The sequence below is a fragment of the Heterocephalus glaber genome, unplaced genomic scaffold (genome assembly GCF_053883595.1).
Source record: "Heterocephalus glaber isolate CG9 unplaced genomic scaffold, H.glaber_assembly_v1.0 deba00001733, whole genome shotgun sequence".
NCBI classification, from domain to species: Eukaryota; Metazoa; Chordata; class Mammalia; order Rodentia; family Bathyergidae; genus Heterocephalus; species Heterocephalus glaber.
Genome location: NW_028258444.1, coordinates 9,209,971 through 9,227,346, shown reverse-complemented (window position 1 = coordinate 9,227,346; position 17,376 = coordinate 9,209,971). Strand labels below are relative to the sequence as shown.

General features: G+C 37.1%; 1 long non-coding RNA gene across 1 annotated transcript in view; it reads left to right on the top strand.

The window, feature by feature from the left end:
• The first annotated feature begins 422 nt into the window (after positions 1 to 422).
• Positions 423 to 17,376, top strand: part of LOC110347345 (uncharacterized) — a 36,110-nt gene continuing 19,156 nt past the window's right edge. Inside the window, exon 1 of the long non-coding RNA XR_002391922.2 lies at positions 423 to 534. This is a non-coding gene — a long non-coding RNA (uncharacterized LOC110347345). The remainder of the gene's footprint in view (positions 535 to 17,376) is intronic.

Sequence of the window (17,376 nt, the reverse complement as noted above, 5' to 3'; positions counted from 1 at the left end):
TATGAGTGTTATAAATCTTTTTTCTTTTTTGGGGGGGGGGGTACCAGGGATCGAATTCAGGTCCTTGCGCTTGTGCAGCAGGCGGCGAAACCACTGAGCTAAATCCCCGGCCCCTAAATCTTTTTAATATAGTGGCTGCTCAATATAGATTCTAGGCCTGAATAACAGTTGTTTGAAACCTACCCTGTCACTTTTGACCTAGTTAAAACTTTACCCCCTGCTGTGATTGAGCTATAGCCCACTTGTTTTTCATCTCATCAACTCAATACCTAACACATACACAGCTGCTCATCGCAATAAACCCTGATGGCCAATACCAAAGTCCTGTGAATAAGAGCCTTATTTGCATATGTTTTCCTTGAACTAGCCAATCCACACCAAGAAAAAGCAAGGGGACGGTGCCCATGCCCCTTAACAAAGGAATAGTACTAGTGGTCTTCTCTCTTTTTCTCCCTGCTGCTGATGGAGCTCCGCTGCCACCTCTCTAGGTTTACCGTTAGCTTCCTGTCAGCATTCCTGATTTCTCTGGAATCAGTAAGCAATATATTTCTTTTGCTTTATGTATTTTAATTTTACTTTCTTATTGTGTTTCACCTGACATACTCCTGAACCTGACTTTGCCCAGTCATGCTCTCGTAGGAAGTGGCAGTCTTGGTTTTCTGGATAGAGAGAGCTCAAGACTAAAAAAGAAGCCATAATAATAAAGGAACTAACATTGAAGCATCTGAGAGGGGTCTTTCTCCTGGGAGAGATGACTGTGGGACTAGAGGTGGTGTTAATGTAATAATATGTTAGGTCAAAAAAGACCTGTAGCAAGACCAAGAAGACAACTAGTGCACGAAAATTTAAAGTGAAGGCTTATCACCTCTGGTGACCTCACACCTGAGTCTTGACTGTGGGAGTCGGGCCCCTCCCAGGAGTGTTTGAGTTTTAGGAGACGTGGGGAAGGGTGACTGGGCAGATAGGCACAAAGCAGGGTTGCCTGACAGGTTGAGCTAAATTCTGTTTTTCTAAGTTGGGTTTTTATTTATCTGCAGTGGTGTCACCTGGTCAAGATTGAGGTCAAGATTAAATTGTACTTTACCAAGTTAGGTCTTCATGTCATCACAAGTGACATGGCCTGTCTGGCTGGAGGGGGGGGGAGGGTGCTGCCCTCCTCCTGTTCCCAACTTCTCAAGGACAAAATGGTTTGAGGAGACAGATTTTTTTTTTTTTTTTTTTTTTTTTTGGTACCAGGGATCAAATTCAGGGCCTTGTGCTTTTGAGGTAGGCTCAGTGCCAGTGCCCTGGGGAGACAATTTTTGATTTGGCAAAAAAAAAATTACTCTTTCTATAAGGATAAACAGATGCTTCTTTTCTTGGCAGGTGGGTTATCCAAGTCCCTTCAGTGTTTTAGGGCTGTAGCTGCTTGGATTGAGCCAGTGGAGGTTTTTTTAGCTTTTTTTAAATTTAGGCAGGGGTGGGTAAGTTTAGGCAAAGCTAAGTAGGTAATTAGGGTCTGCTACCAGGGAAGTAAGCTGTTTGAGTTGGATGTAGACAGGACATAGGGTCCAGATGTGAGCATGAGAACAGAACATTTTGACTCCTAAGGAATGGGGGCACAGGGTAAGGACCCCACAACATAGTGTTCTAATAAAAAGTTTTGGTGAAAAGTATAGAAGCCTACTCCAGTTAGCTTGAAATGAAAAGGAATTCAGTTTTAAAAATGGCAGGAAATCACTGCAGTGGGGACAAAAGGTTTGGACTCTTGAAGGTGACACATTTACACGTTTTCTCTTTTTCTGACTTTCTAGACAATGTGTTCTCTCAATTCTGCTTCTTTCTAGTCTTCCTGCTTCTCTAAAATTCTTCAGTTCTGCCTTCCCATTACTTCGGCTTTCATGTGGCTTGGTTTGATGGCTGCAGTAGCACCAGATCTTATGTGATCTTTCTGTTCCATGACCTCCACTGGCTTGTCTCTCTTGGTGTCTCTTATTCAATAGCCTGAAGCACCTCAGTATCCCAAATGCAAATTCCTGGGGAAGAGGGTGTGAGTAGCCATGGTTGAATCAGTTGCCTATACTGATCCTGCTGGCTATGCAAAGGATGCAGCAGGGATTCTTGACAAGTAGGACCCTGTTCCAGAAGTTAAAAGTATGCCCTTGAGAAGAACTTGTGATAAGATAGGCAAGGATAGGCCAGCTGTTGTTTTCTGTATGAACAAAGTAGAAAAGAGAAAAAACGTCAGAGATGAAATAGAACAACATGTTCAAGAAAAGGCAAGTACTGCCCATGAATCTTAGAACAGAGAAAGCTTAAATATTAAGAGAAATGAAGAAATAGTAGAAAATGATCAAAGGGAGTATTGCTCTAACCCTTCATATATTGTGGCTTGAAAAGAATATCTAGCTTCAGTTATTTTTCCATGAAAGGACAGTCACCAAAAGGAATAGGTCCATGAGTTATAATGAAAGGAAACAGTCTGTGAAAGACAATTTTGAGAGTGGAATGACTTGTATATCCTACACTACTTCTTCAATTATTTGTATGTAGATTATGAGAAGTTCCTACTAATTCCATTCATTAAAATGCCAAATGGAGTTCAGAGATTTTTTTAAAATCCTACTTTTGTGATTAAATTAGGCCCTGGATTATGAATTGCACTGGTACTTGCTATTTGTGCCTGTATTTTGTTAGTTTTCAATTAAAATAAGCTTCTGGTAACAAGAGAAGATCTGTGCAGAAATACATGTCAAATATTTCAGGGAATGTTGAAAGAGTTTCAAAGATGTGAACCACAGGGGATGCCCTCCCTTTCGGCCCTGCCATGGCAGTGGGCAAAGGTTTCAGTAATACTGAATACATTAGAGGCTAGGTCAGTGGGCAATGAATTAAGCTGCCAAATTCTTGCCCTAGAGAATTCTTTAGCCCATCCAGCAGTAAGTGAAATAGCTTCTAGAGTCCTTCAAATATGCATTAACTGGACTGTCCTTTTTTAAAAGTAAATGTTATAATGGGTCTATTTGCTCACCCTTAATCTTAATTCTTTTAAATATCTCTATTTGGGTTGGGGATTTAGCTCAGTAGTTCTGCTGCCTGCCTTGCAAGCACAAGGTCCTGAGTTCGATCCCCAGTACCAAACAAACAAACAAACAAACAAAAAAAACCTCTTAAATATCTCTATTTGATGACTGAAGAAATATAAACTTAAATGAGAGCACTGGGAAATCTAATTACTATAATCTATTATTCCTTCATATGGATGAAATTCTATAATGATCAACATCACTAATTAATAATCATTCAAAGTTTGGTTCTGGGATGGAGTTGGATCCTACATTTATTAACACTAGAGTTGAGGTTATATTTATTCCTTGAAATTCAGCCTCCTTATGAAAATGTTTCTGAGCCTTCATGATTTTAATTGAGTTTATTCCACAAGTATTTTCTCCCTTTCTAAATTAATCCAATTTATGAAATGAATTATTAGCTTAATCTTCAGTGTAAGGTATTAAACATGTTTGTTAGTATGTTTGGATTTAAACTTGGTTCATGTTAGACAAGAAACTAATTCATATAAATACAAGACTAGCTAGCTGTGTAATATTTTGGTTCTACATATAGACATTTACAATAATTTTTTACTTATACCTGGGAGAGAAAGATAGTTAGGCCCACTCTTCTTATTCCACAACTGTCCATGACAGAGAGCATGTTTGAGTCTGGTAGAATGATTATAAGCTGGGTAACTGACTTAAAGGTGGATGAATGCAAGTTGAGAGTTTAGAAAAGACATAAACACAGATATTTGGGTGGGTCTGAGGTTTGCATATTTAGCTATAAGCGATAATGACTTAGTTGCAGTCTGAATTCAGAAACAATGCATTGAGTAAAAAAATGAGAAACACATCTCTAGACCAAATGATGTATTTCCATAAATTTCTTTCTCCTATGAGAAGTTGAGTAGCACAGGCTGCTTTATCATATGTAGATGATGGCAAGCTTCTACATTGTATTTTCTGCCTGTTGTGCTCATCTCAGTGGTATTTGCATGGCCAGGACTTTCTCATCTTTGTCATTTTATCTGAAGCCTCAGCTCCTCAGAGAGGCCTTGCATTATGCCATAATAAAGTAAGTTCCCTCTTGATTTGCTTTGTAATCACATACCAACCATCCATGAGTGCAGAAACATGCTGAGGGCCCACTTACAGAACACATCACATAATAGGTGCTCCATTAAAATTTACTGAATAAGTGAACAAAATAAGAAATAGTGATTATTATGAGATGCAAATGAGTATTCATCTGGCTTCTTGAGTTCAACCCTATTAAACTATCAGAATAACTTATTCAAGCAGTGTTTGTGCCTAGTTTCCTTCATGGCATTTAAAGTCTTCATGCCTGTTTCTTTCTGAAGGTATTCAGAAAGAATATAAAGGTATTCAGAAAGGTATAAACTACAGTGACTTGTGAAATCTTACAGTCCAGAACTAGCACAAAATTAGTGTCTTTTTAGAGTTTTTGGGGGTGCATATCTTAGTTGATTAGAGCTTTAAGATATTGTTTGTGTTGGTGAGTATCTTAGTCCATTTTCTGGTGCTATAGGTAAATACCTGAGCCTGAGTAATTTACTGGAAAAAAAAGTGTATTTAGCTCATGTTTCTGGAGCAAAAATTCCAAGATTAAGTGGCTCCATCATGAGATGGCAGAAAAGCACAAAGGGCAGGCAAGCCCTATAGAAAAGAGGGGGCCAGACACCTTCTTTTCAGGAAGACATTAATCTTTTTATGAGACCTTTACCTCTATGATCCAAATACCTCCATTGGATTTCAAATCTCAACACTGCCACAGGAATTCATATTTCAGCTTGTTCACTTTGGGGGACACAGTCAAACTATAGTAATTTGACAACCAAGTAGTTTAGATGTGAATTCTGCTATTTTCTCTCTGCCTTTTTTTGTCTCTTTTTTACATTTTGGCTATCTATTACTAAACCCATCTTTAGAACCAAGGTATGGCTTTTTAAAAATTATGGTTGATTGGACAGGAGGATTGGACTTCCCAAATTCCACTTTGGCCCTGTATTCAATTCTCCCACTTGTCAGATTTTCCAATACCTCTGACACAGCTGAGAACTCCTAACATTGAAATCCGGCTCCATGCCTTATTCTCTCTTTTCTATATCTGCTACAATCTTTTGCAAACCATAAAATAAGAGTATTTACCTTTTAGTTGGAAGCGCTTATAAATTTATTGTAAAAAGATATAGATATAAAGTTTTTTTAAAAATTATTTACCAAAAATCCATGCACTCATCAGTAATTTCGGTCCATATGACATTAACTTCCAATGTATAACAAATATTAAAGGAAATAGCCTCTAACGGTGGTGACAAACCTATGACATGTGTACTTCAGCCAGCTCTTTGTATCATTGACAGCTCTGAAAGATTCACCATCACTGGCTACAGGCTATTTTAAAAGAAATTGTTGAACTTTGACCATATCATTTAGTTCATTTCAATATTTTGATGAGGAATTCAAAAGATGTATATGTAGCTCTATTATTGGGAATACCTACCACAATTTTATATGATTATTATAAATGTAATTAAAATTTTTCATATAATCTAGTTTCTAAAACAGTGATGATAGAAATGCCACATTTAGAGCACAGTGGAACTTTTGGTACCACAACAGGTACAGTAATGTGATTCTGAGCTTCTGCTCATTATATGCCTCAGACCACAAGAGCAGGCCAATTTTTCCTCTTTGCAAGTTAATTAAATATGAATATTGTGATGGAAATGTCAGACAATGAAACTTTCAAGCTGACACCAAAAATAGATGTTGTTTTTATTGAATTATGCAAGAACTTTTAACTTGCAAATGTATAAGAAGACATGATCAGGGCAATGACCCACAGGTACAGTGCTGAAGGACAACCAAGCCAATGGTGTGATAGCAGTGGATGCTCCACTCCCATTGTGGGCTGTTGTCACATTGAAAGGGAATATACTGTAATGCTTATGGGTTTATTTCATGTCACACTGGGTCTTTCAATCCTTCACATTTGCCAAGGGCAACTGTAATAATTCAAAGTGAGGAATGCACACAGGACTGTTGTGAACCTGGTATAACTTTGGTTTAAAAAGAAAGATGTGGTCTAGGTGTTTTTGTGAAATATAAATGAATTTTATTTCAAATGTTCATATAGTCAAAGCCTGGCATTAGCCCTTTATACTTCATTGTCTCTAGAGAATCTCTTTTGTAAAATTCCATCTACCATTTAAGTATCACTACTCTTTGTCCAAGAGTACTTATAAGCAAATCATCTCACCAGAAAATACTTTAATGCATATGTCTCACAAGCCAACATGAAAGACAAAAACATAATCACAACCAATGAAATTAATATCAATTCTTTTATATTATTTAGTGTATAATGTATGTTCAGCTTTCCATATGCAAATATGTCTTCTTATGATTTTTTCCAGGCACCACCTGGACAAAATTTTCAAAATTGAGACCTTTAAATGACATCATTAAGGAAATGAAAAGTAGTCCTTAAACAGACCATATTTATAATACATATAACCTATGACAAGCTTATGTAAAGAACTCTTACAGCTCATTCATAGATAACCCAATTAAAAAGTAGACACAAGAAGATAATAAACAGCCAGTACATCACAAGGAAAGGTGTGCAGCACTAGAATCAGAAAAATACTATTCAGTACAATAATAAGATTGAGTTATACACTCAGGGAGATGAAGTTTAAAGTTTTATATGAACAAATGTCAGCTTAGGTATGAACCAGTTAGAACTGTCTAATGCTGCTAATGTGAATGCAAAATGAAAAAACCATTTTGGAAAAAAAATATAGAAATTTCTTGTATTAACCAACGTTCTGTTCTTAAGTTTTTACTTAAGAGGAATGAAAACACGTTCACAATAGATTTGCACACACAAGTTGACTATTGCTTATCTGAAATTCTTGGAACCAAAAGTGTTTCAGATTTTGGATTAAAATCTACTTGATCTGCAAAGAGGATAGCTACTCCTGCTTTTGGGGGGGGGGGGTTCCTGTCACGTGGAGTATTGTTTTCCACCCTTTAACTTTCAGTTTATGAGTTTCTTTGTTAATTAAATGTGTTTCTTGTATGCAGCATATTGTTGGATCTTGCTTCTTGACCCATTCTGCCAGTCTATTTCTTTTGATTGGTGAATTGAGACCATTAATATTGATGGTTATAACTGATATGAATTTAATTATCATTGTCATGACTTTTTATTTTTGTTGGATTCTCCCCCTTTGCATTTAATTTCTTGTTGTGCCCAATGGATTCATTCTGCTGACCTTCCTAGGGTTGTGATCCTCATTGTCTTTTCCTAGGATATTGTCTAAAATTTTTTGGAGTGCTGGTTTTGTATTCATGAAGTTCCTAAGGTTCTCTTTGTCATGAAAGTATCTTATTTCTCCATCAATTTTGAAAGATAGTTTTACAGGATACATCAATCTATGTTGGAGGCTGTTTTCCTTTAGGGCTTGAAATACGTGACTCCAAGCTCTTCTTGCCTTGAGGGTTTGCATTGAGAAGTCTGCTGTGATTCTGATGGGCTTTCCTTTGTATGTGATTTGTTTCTTTTCTCTAACTGCTTGTAGAATTTTGTTCTTCTGTTGGGTTTCTGGAATCTTAACAATTATATGCCTATGTGTAGATTTTTTTTTTTTTTGATCAAGGCTAGTTGGAGTCCTATATGCCTCACTTATCTGTATGTCAAATTCTTTTCCTCTGCTTTGGAAGTTTTCTGCCATCACTTCTGTGAACAGGTTTTTTATGTCATCTGCTCTCTCTCCCATTTCTTCACTGACTCTGATCAGTCTTATGTTATTCTTCTTTGCATTGCCTAGGAGCTGCTGGATTGATTTTTCATTGTCCCTTACAATTTCAAAGAAATTTTTCTTTTCCTGGTCACTAATTGCAATCTTATCTTCTATATCTGAGATTCTGTCCTCACATTGGCTCATTCTGCTGCATAGACTTTCAATGGAGTTTTTAATCTCCTGGAACTCTTTTTGCATTTGTTCTATGGATTTCATTTGTTTCCTATGTTGAGATTCCATCATGTTGCTCAGCTCCTCTATTTTTTTTAATCTGTGTCCACTCTGGATTTATTAATCATGTCTTGCACTATGGGCACAATGTCTGCTGTTATCTGAGAAATTATTTGTGATTTCATTTTTTCCAGATCCTCTTTTTTTTTCAGTTCAGGGAGTCCAGGTGGTTGAGTATCAGAGTGTTCCATCTCATTTCCCTTTGGGGTTGCTTTAGGTGATCTGGAATTCTGGTTTTGAGACTTATTTACATGTCCTCTCACTTTGATGGGGGGGGGCAGTTGCTGTTGGTCCATGCATGGCTTACCTCCTTTCTCTGGGGGTGGTGGTATGGTGGCCCAGAAGCCTCCTCCTGGGCACTGGCAGCAACTCACCTTCTCTGTTCTGGGCGGGTGGTATGGCAGCCCATAAGCCTCCTCTTGGGCACTGGAAATGGCTCACCTCCTCTGCACTGGGGGGGGGTATGGTGGCCCAGAAGGCTCCTCCTGGGTGCTAGGAGTGGCTCACCTCCTCTGTGCTGGAGGAGGTAGTATGATGCCCCAGAAGCCTCTTCCTGGGTGCTGAGAGTTGCTCACCTCCTCTGTGCTGTGGGTGGGTGGTGGAAGAGGATTCCTTTTTCACCACAGGTATGCTAGCATTTGTTATTGTTTGATTTTCTGATGATTGTGATTCCTTCCAGAGTAAGATGGAATCTTGGGGTTATTTTAATTTGCATTTCTCTAACTGCCATAGATGTTGAACATTTTTTCATATATCTGTTGACTATTTGTAGTTCTTCCTCTGTGGAGTGTCTATTCATTTCTCTTGCCAATTTCTTGCCTGGGTCTTTAATTTTAGGTGGTTTAAATTTTTGAGTTCATTGCATAGTCTAGATATTAGTCCTCTGTCTGAGGAGTAGCTGGCAATTTTTTTCCCATTCTATAGGTTGTCTCTTCAATCTACTTGTTGTGGGAAATATGAAGTATGAAATATTATATTTTCCAACCTGTGAATTGTATGATATTCTGAGTTCTTATTCTCTAGAAATGGAAGAATGAGTCCTAGGAATTATGGAGTTTAAAAATAGCAAGATATTTATTGATAGTATTGCAGATGGGTAAGTTAGTTGGATATCTTGTATGCAGTTAGATGGGACCAGCCCTCCAGAAGCCAACATTGCAAGGAACCCACATGGAGAAAAGTTGAGGCACATTCACTGGTTAGCATTATAAAAAGAAGAGGCACTACTTCCTCTAGAGACAGATAGCAGTGATTGATACTCTAAATGGGAAATTCCTTGTATGTGACTTGTTTTCTCATTTGATCCCCATTTAATCAATATTACCTGGGTGGCTATACTTGTAATCTTATTGGTTGGTTGTGGTTTTGTCCCACCTCATGCTCACCCTGTAAATTTCCATTGGGTCTTACAGTTTTGTCCCACCTTGTACCCACCCACCTCACCACATGGCTTTGCTGTATAAAACAGCTTTGAAAAGTGGTGTGGGCAGGCAACCTACTTTTCAGTCCCCCTTCTGTCTCTCTTAGGCAGAAGCTTTCTTTCTCCCAAAAAGAAACTTTCTTTCTCCTACTCTTAACCTCTGTTGTTCCTAGAATTCATTCTTCAATTTTAGAGAACATGAACTCATACTTTGGATATCTAGTAGGTTTGGGAGTTACATCTCTTCAGCCTATATCAATAGGAAAGCTCCTGAGGGGCAGAAGGGGTCCCAAGTGGGTAGCCCAAGGACCCCATTTTAAAGAGAAATTTTATAGGGTGAAACCCATGTGGGTACAACATGGGCCACAGCGATGAACATCCAAAAAAGTTACAAGTATAGTCACTTAGGTAATGGTGGTCCAATTGGGAACCAAGTCATGTAGCAAGAGTGGATGCAAAGAACAAGGATTCTCCTAGGAGATGGTGGGTCCAGAGGTCTCTGGTCATCCCCAGAGTGGTCAATGCCTATCTATACTTCACTAAGTCCAGTTCTTCGAAGAAGAATGTAGGTCTGTTCATCTTGTCTCCATCTTGAGGTCTAGTTTTCAGCTAATGTGCCGCTGTGGTGTGTTTCACCTTTGTCCTGGCCCTCTCAAAGACTTAGCCCTGTCTGACTGCCTATAATATTTCTACCTAGCTCATCTATCTATAATATACTGACTGATTATTTTGCTGTACAGAAGATTATTAGTCTGATATAATCCCATTTGTAGATCCTTACAGCTATTTTTTGTAAAATTGAGGTTCTGTTTAGAAAATCCTTTCCTAAACCTATATCTTTAAGAATTTTACCCATTTTGTCTTTCAGAAGGTTTAATGTTTCTATTTTAATGTTTAGATATTGATTTTATTTTGATTTTAATTTAGTATATGGTAAGAGATGAGGGTCCAGTTTCATCTGCAAACAGGTAAACAGTTTTTCCAACCACTTGTTGAATAGATTATCTTTCCCCCAATATATGCTTTTGGCCCCTCTTTCAAAGATCAAAGATTTGAATATTTCCGGGGAGGTACATGTGTCCTACATTCTGTTCTTTTTTTTTTTTTTTTTTTGTACCAGGGATCGAACTCGGGTCCTTGTGCTTGCAAGGCAAGCAACAGAACCACTGAGCTAAATCCCTGACCCAACATTCTGTTCTATTGATCCATGTGTCTGTTCTTGTCTCAGTACCATGTTATTTTTATTGCTACTGCTTTGTAGTAGAGCTTGAAGTCAAATATTGCTATGCTGCATGCTTTGCTCTTATTATTAAAAATTACTTTGGCTATTCTGGGTCTTTTTTGGTTCCACATGAATTTTAGAATTGCCTCCTCTAGATCTGTAAATTATGCCATTGGTATTTGAACTGCATTGAATCTATATAATAGTTTTGGAAGTATGGTCATTATGATAATAACAGTTTTGTCTATCTAGGAGCAGGGGATATCTTTCCATTTTCTGATGTCTTTTTCAATCTCCTTCAGTCTACTGTAGTTTTCTTTGCAGAAGTCTTTCATTTTCTTGGTTAGATTAATTCCTAGATATTTCATTTTTCTTGAAGCTATTGTGAGTGATACTGTTTCATAATTTCCTTCTTATCCCATTCCCTGCTGGTGTACACAATTTTTGTGTGTTGATCTTGTATCCTGCTATATTGCTCACATTAGTTGTCACTTCTAAGTGTTTTTTTGGTGGAATTCTTTGGGTCTTCTATGCAGAGTATCATGTCATCTGCAAATAATCATAATCTGAGTTCTTCCTTTCTGTCTTAATTATTTTTATCATTACTGAGACAGAATACCCAACACCCAAAATTAAAAAGGGAAAAGTTTATTTAGCTCACAGTTTGTAGAAGTTTCATTCCATAATGAGCTGGCTTCAAGGAAGGGTGGCATGGCAGAGGGGAACAGTTCATAGTGGAGTAAAGATAGCAAAGCAACAAGGGAATCTTAATAGCATCTTTGTGCCCCTTTTACCTTATCCAGTCTACCCAGATGAGGGCAATCCCAAACTAATCCATGCACTGGTTTAGTAATCACATGTTCTTAATCCCAGAATCACACACTATGGTTCAGCTCTGAAATTTCTTTATTGGTTTTTTGCTTAGTTGATCTATCTCTTTGCAAAAGTAGGATGTCAAAATCCTCCACTATGACTGTGTTAGTGTTTATTTGATCTTTTAATTTCAGGAGTTTTTGTTTTATGACAATAGGTGCTCCAGTATTTGGTGCACATATGTTTATCAACATTATCTTTTCTTGTTGGATTTTTCCTTTAACTGGTATGTGGTGACCTTATTTGTCCTTTGAATCCATTTTAACTTGAAGTTTACCATGTCTGATATTGAAATTGCTACCTCTGCTTTCTTTCATGGTCCAGAGCATGAAATGTTCTTTTTGATCCTTTAATTTTTAGTCTGTGAATTTTTTTTGAAATTCAATGAGTCAGTTGAAAGCAACAGATTGTTGGATTCTGTTTTTCTATTCAGTCTGCGAGTCTGTGTCTTCTTTAAAATTTTTTTTTTCAATCTGTGTCTTTTAATTGGAGAGGTCATGCCATTAACATTGAGAGAGATTATTGAGATCTGCTGGTTATTTACTATCATTTCCTTCTTTATCTGTTGATGTATCATTTGATTTTCTTTTCCTGATACTTTTTGTTGTTGTTTATCCATTGACCTTGCTAGTTTCCTGTGTTTTTAGCTGTGTCCAATTAATGGTTTCTATTAAGAAAGTTCTTGTATATTTCCTTTAGAGCTGGTTTAGCATACATATATTTTCTAAGCTGGCCTTTTTCATAGAAATCTTATTTCTCCATCTGTTTTGAAGGATAACTTTGCTGGTAAAATAATCTCGGTTAGAAGTTATGTGCTCTTGGGGATTAAAATACTTCCCTCCAAGCTTTTCTGGCTTCCAGCATTTTGTTGAGACATTTGCTGTGATTCTAATTGGTTGAACTTTGTACATGATTTTTTGTTTTTCTCTGGCTGCCTTTAAAATCCTGGGTTTTTGCTGAATACCTGTGAATTTAATGAGGATATCCCTTAGTGGACTTCTCCTTTCATTGTGATTGTGTGGTGTTCTATAAGCACACTTACTGGTATTTTAAATTCTTTTATTATATTTGGGGATTATACTTCCATAAATTCTGTAAGTGAAATGTTAGTGAATCCATTAATCTGTGAATCTATCTGTGCTATTTTTTAGTTTTTCTCTATCTCTGATTAGCTTTAGATTAGTTTTTATAGTGTCATCTAGTAGTTGCTGGAGATTCTTCTCTTTTTCTCTTATTTTCTTTCTGGCTTATTTGAGCACTTTATCATAATTGACTATTTTGTCCTCAATATCAGACACTCTATCTTTACATTGGTCATTTCCACAATTTATGAATTCTATACTGTTTTTTATTTCAGATATTTGTTTGACATCTTTTTAAGGATTCTGTATCTTTGTTGAATCTGTCTTTCAAATTTTGAACTGTTTTGATTAGCCTATCCAATTTTTTTTTTACCTATTTCCTTCAAATTCACCATGGGAATATTGAGGAATTGTTGTGAACTTTTGGTTCATTTCCTTTTTGAACTCAACTATTTTCTTCATTCCTTCTAAAAACTTTTCATAGATTTCTGCTACCTGGTATTTGTTTTCTTCCCTTTTTTTCTCCTTGCTCTCCCTTGGGAGAGTTGGAGGGGTTTGTTTTTCCTTTTTGTATTTCCTTGTTTCCCCATTCTCCTACTTATATCTGTGTCTGTTTGTTTATATATCTCTATATACCTTTTTAAAATTATATATGGCTCCCTCTTTCTTCTCCTCAATTTTTGGAGGGTTCTGCAGGTTAAAGACTAGAAAAATTAGGAGAGTATGTGGTTATATGGAGCTTTTTAGTAGGATATTGATTCCTCGTGAATAATTTCCAGGTTTTTATGTCCAGTGCTAGTATGTACTCCTTCTGTTATTTACTTTATGTGATTTTGCCTTTGTCCCTGTGTTTTCCTGAAGGAAATGCTCCTATTTATTACAGCATCCACAAATATACTCTTACAGTACTTCTGTATGATAGCCCTTATATTTATTTTCCCCACTTTCTCTATTCTCTATGAACACTATGATAGTTTATTATTTGTGGTTGCTTTGCAGTGAGTTATGTAAGGTGTAGTGGGGAAAATGGGAGGTGGTTGGATATGTAGTGTTAGAAACTAAGGGGAGGTTTGAAGGGGAGAATAGTGGTACATGAGAAGGAAAGACTGATGTGGGGTGTGATTTTATTGGAGTATGTATAGTAGAGTTGAAAGTTTAGTAATGAAATTTTCCAGAGGATATGTGAGGGTTAGGGAAAGAAATAGGAGAAAGAGTTTCAATTTGTAATTGAGAAAAGCTATGTGGTTATCCAAACTAGCTTATAGGACAAACTTGCTCATAGGACAATAAGCTGGGTAAGATATGAAAGATCCAAAGGCTTAGGATATGGAGGATTAAGGACATTTACTAGTGATTATGAGGGAGCTATGTGTGTTGAATCTTAAAACTTGGGAGTAGGAGTTTATGTTTAGAAAAAGACTAAAGAAGTATGTTAATTATATTGTTTCAGGGAATTAAGATGAAGAACATAGGTAAAGAGTTGAGAGGTGGGAGAGAATCTAGACACCTATTAAATCAGTCAATGAAAGAACAAATATACTAGGATGTCAACCTAATAAACACATGGAACCATACAAGAGCATAACATAACCCCATGTTAATAAATCAAGAAACATGTCTCAGTATAGTGCTCGCATTTTTCATGCGCAAAGTTGTTCATAGTTTCACTTTGCCTCTGGCAGCTATCCAGCCACTGCTGGCAGCACCATGCAGTTTCTTTCCTCTGCAGCATTCTCTATGTCTTCTGTATCACTTATTTCTTTGTTCTTCTCCTCTATCAGTTCCCTGATGGTCCTGTGTTGCCTTCACTCACTTCAGTTCCTCCCATGCTATAGTTTTCCAGACCCTATACACTATGTTCTGGATAAGCTGGCATTCACTGCCCTGCCATTGATTTCTCCTGTTTTTGAATTTTATAGGGGCTCACAGTTAATAATTTGCCTTAAGTCTCAGAGGAGACACTGGACTTGGACTTTTCTGGCAATTCTGAGACTAAAGACATTAGCAACTATATAAATACACTAAATGTACATTGCATGAGATGAATATGAACCTTTTGAAGACTCAGGGAGAAATATTGTTTTAGATCTAAAATGTCCCCCCAAAAGGCTTGTGTTCATAGGTGAAGCTTTTGGATAGTAACTGAATCATGATGGCACAATATTTACTAGTGATTTAGTCTATTAATGAGTTCATAGCTCGCTGTGCTGTTCAGAGGTGGGGCCTGCTCAGGAGCGGCAGGTCATTGTGGAAATGACTTGGAAGCGTCTTTTCTTATCCTGGCTCCTTCATTCTCTCTATACTTCCTGGCCACCGTACTGCTCTCCTGCCATGCCATTTCTGATGTGAATCCAGCTGATCATGAACTGAGTCCACTGAAATGGGGGAAAAATTAACCTCTCACCCTTTACATTGTGGGTGTTGGGTATTTTTTCTCAGAAATGGAAAAGCTAATTAATACAATTCTCTTTTAAAAGATTATCAGATCTCAGCAGTGAAACCATGTAGTCCTGAGTATTTCCTTGATGGAAATTATTTTGGTTAGTGATATAATAACATTACTTATTATTGGTCTATTTGGGTTTCCTTTTCATTCATAATTCAATCTTCATAAGATACAGATGTCTAGAAATTTGACCATTGCTTCTAGGTTATCAAATGTGTTTCTACATTTTTGTTAACAATAATCTTAATGATTTTTGTATTTCTGTGGTGTCACAATGTTTCCATTTTCATCTCTGATTTTATGTGTTCTCTCTTAGTCTACCAAAGGGTTTGTTTGTCATCTTGTTTTTTCAAAGAACAACAATTTTATTTCCTTAACACTCTTTCTCTCTCTTTGCTTTTGTTTATGCCTATGTTTTAAAAAAATTAATTTTAGGGCCGGGGATTTAGCTTAGTGGTTCCACCACCTGCCTTGCAAGCGCAAGAACCCGAGTTTGATCCCCGGTACCCAAAAAACAAAAACAAAACCAAAAAAATTAATTTTATTGGTACATTTTAGGTATGCAATATAATGACATTCATCATTGGAAATTTGCACCTTTACATAATCTCTTTTGGTTCTTATTTTTTCCCAATTCCCCTGCCCTCCCTTCAATCCCTCCATCCCTCCCAATCTACAAAAACTTTGTTTCCATTTTTTCATTTTCTCATATCAATTCCATTCCCTTCTATCATTTTCCCTACCTTCCTACTTCCCCTTCCCTTTTTCCCCTTTTCTTCATATTTCATGTCTATTATACCTTTTAGTCCTTATTTACACTTTCAGTTTCTCACACCAGAGAAATTACTTGGTATTTACACATTTGTCCTATTTATTTCACTTAAGAGTATCACCTCAATGTGCATCCATTTAGCTAGAAATGTCTCTAATTTCTTATTTTTATGGCTGCATAGTACTCCATTAAAAAGCTCATTTTCTTTATCCAGTCTCGAGCTGATTGGGCTGCTTCCAAGTTTTAGCTATTACAAACTGTGCTGCTATGAACATGGGTGCACATATATCACTGTGGTATGATTCTTTTAATTCTTTGGGGAAGACACCCAGCAGAGGAATAGCTGGGTTAAATAGGACTTCCAGTCCTAGTTCTTTGAGGTATCTTCATACTGATTTCCACAGTGGTTGCACCAGTCTACACTGCCATCAGCAGTGGACCAGTGTTCCTCTTTCCTGACAGCATTCCTCTTTCCTCTGTCAGCATTTGTTATTGGTTGATTTCATGATAGCAGCCATTCTTTCTGGGGTGAGGTTGAATCTCAGCATTGTTTTCATCTACATCTCTTCAATGGCCAGGGATGTTGAACATTTTTCATCTTTATTTGCTATTTTTACTTTATTGTCTGAGAAATGTCTGTTCATTTCAGATGTCCATTTTTGGATTGGGTCTTTAAATTTGGGAGGTCTGATCTTTATAAGTTCTTTATAGATTCTAGATAGTAGGCCTTTGTCTGAGGAACAGCAGGTGAAGATATTTTAACACATTGTGGGTTGTCTCTTCACACTGTTGGTGGTTTCTCTTGCTGTACAGAAGCTTTTTAGTAAAAAGAGATCCCACCTGTTGATTGTTTGTGCTAGTTCATGGGCAACTGAGGTTTTGTTCATAAAATCTTTTCCTATAACAATGTCTTCAAGAGCTCTCCCTAACCTCTGTTCCAGCCTGTTCAGCATTTCTGTTTTAATATTTAGATATTTACTCCATTTCAATTTTAGCTTAGTGCATGGTGAGAGATATAGGTCTAGTATCAATCTTTGGTAAGTTGAAACCCAATTTTTCCATCACCATTTATTAAAGAGGCTAACTTTCCTCCAGTGAGGGTGTTTGACTCCTTTGTCGAAGAAGAAGAAGAGGTGGCTGAGTGTAACTGGAGTTGTTTCTGCATCTTGTAATCTGTTCTACTGGTCCTCAGATCTGTTTCTTTGCCAGCATCATGCTTTTTTTTTAATCACAGTAGCTTTGTAGTATAGTTTCAAGTTTGGGGTTGTGATACCCCCTGCCATGTCTCTGTTACCTGGAATTCCTTTTGCTATTCTAGGTCTGTTCTTGTTCCAAATGAAATTTTGGATTGTTTTTGCAAGGTCTGTGAAGTATGCTGCTGGAATTTTAATTGGGAATGCATTGAATCTATATATCAGTTTTGGAAGTATGGCCATTTGTACTATGTTGATTCTTCCTACCCA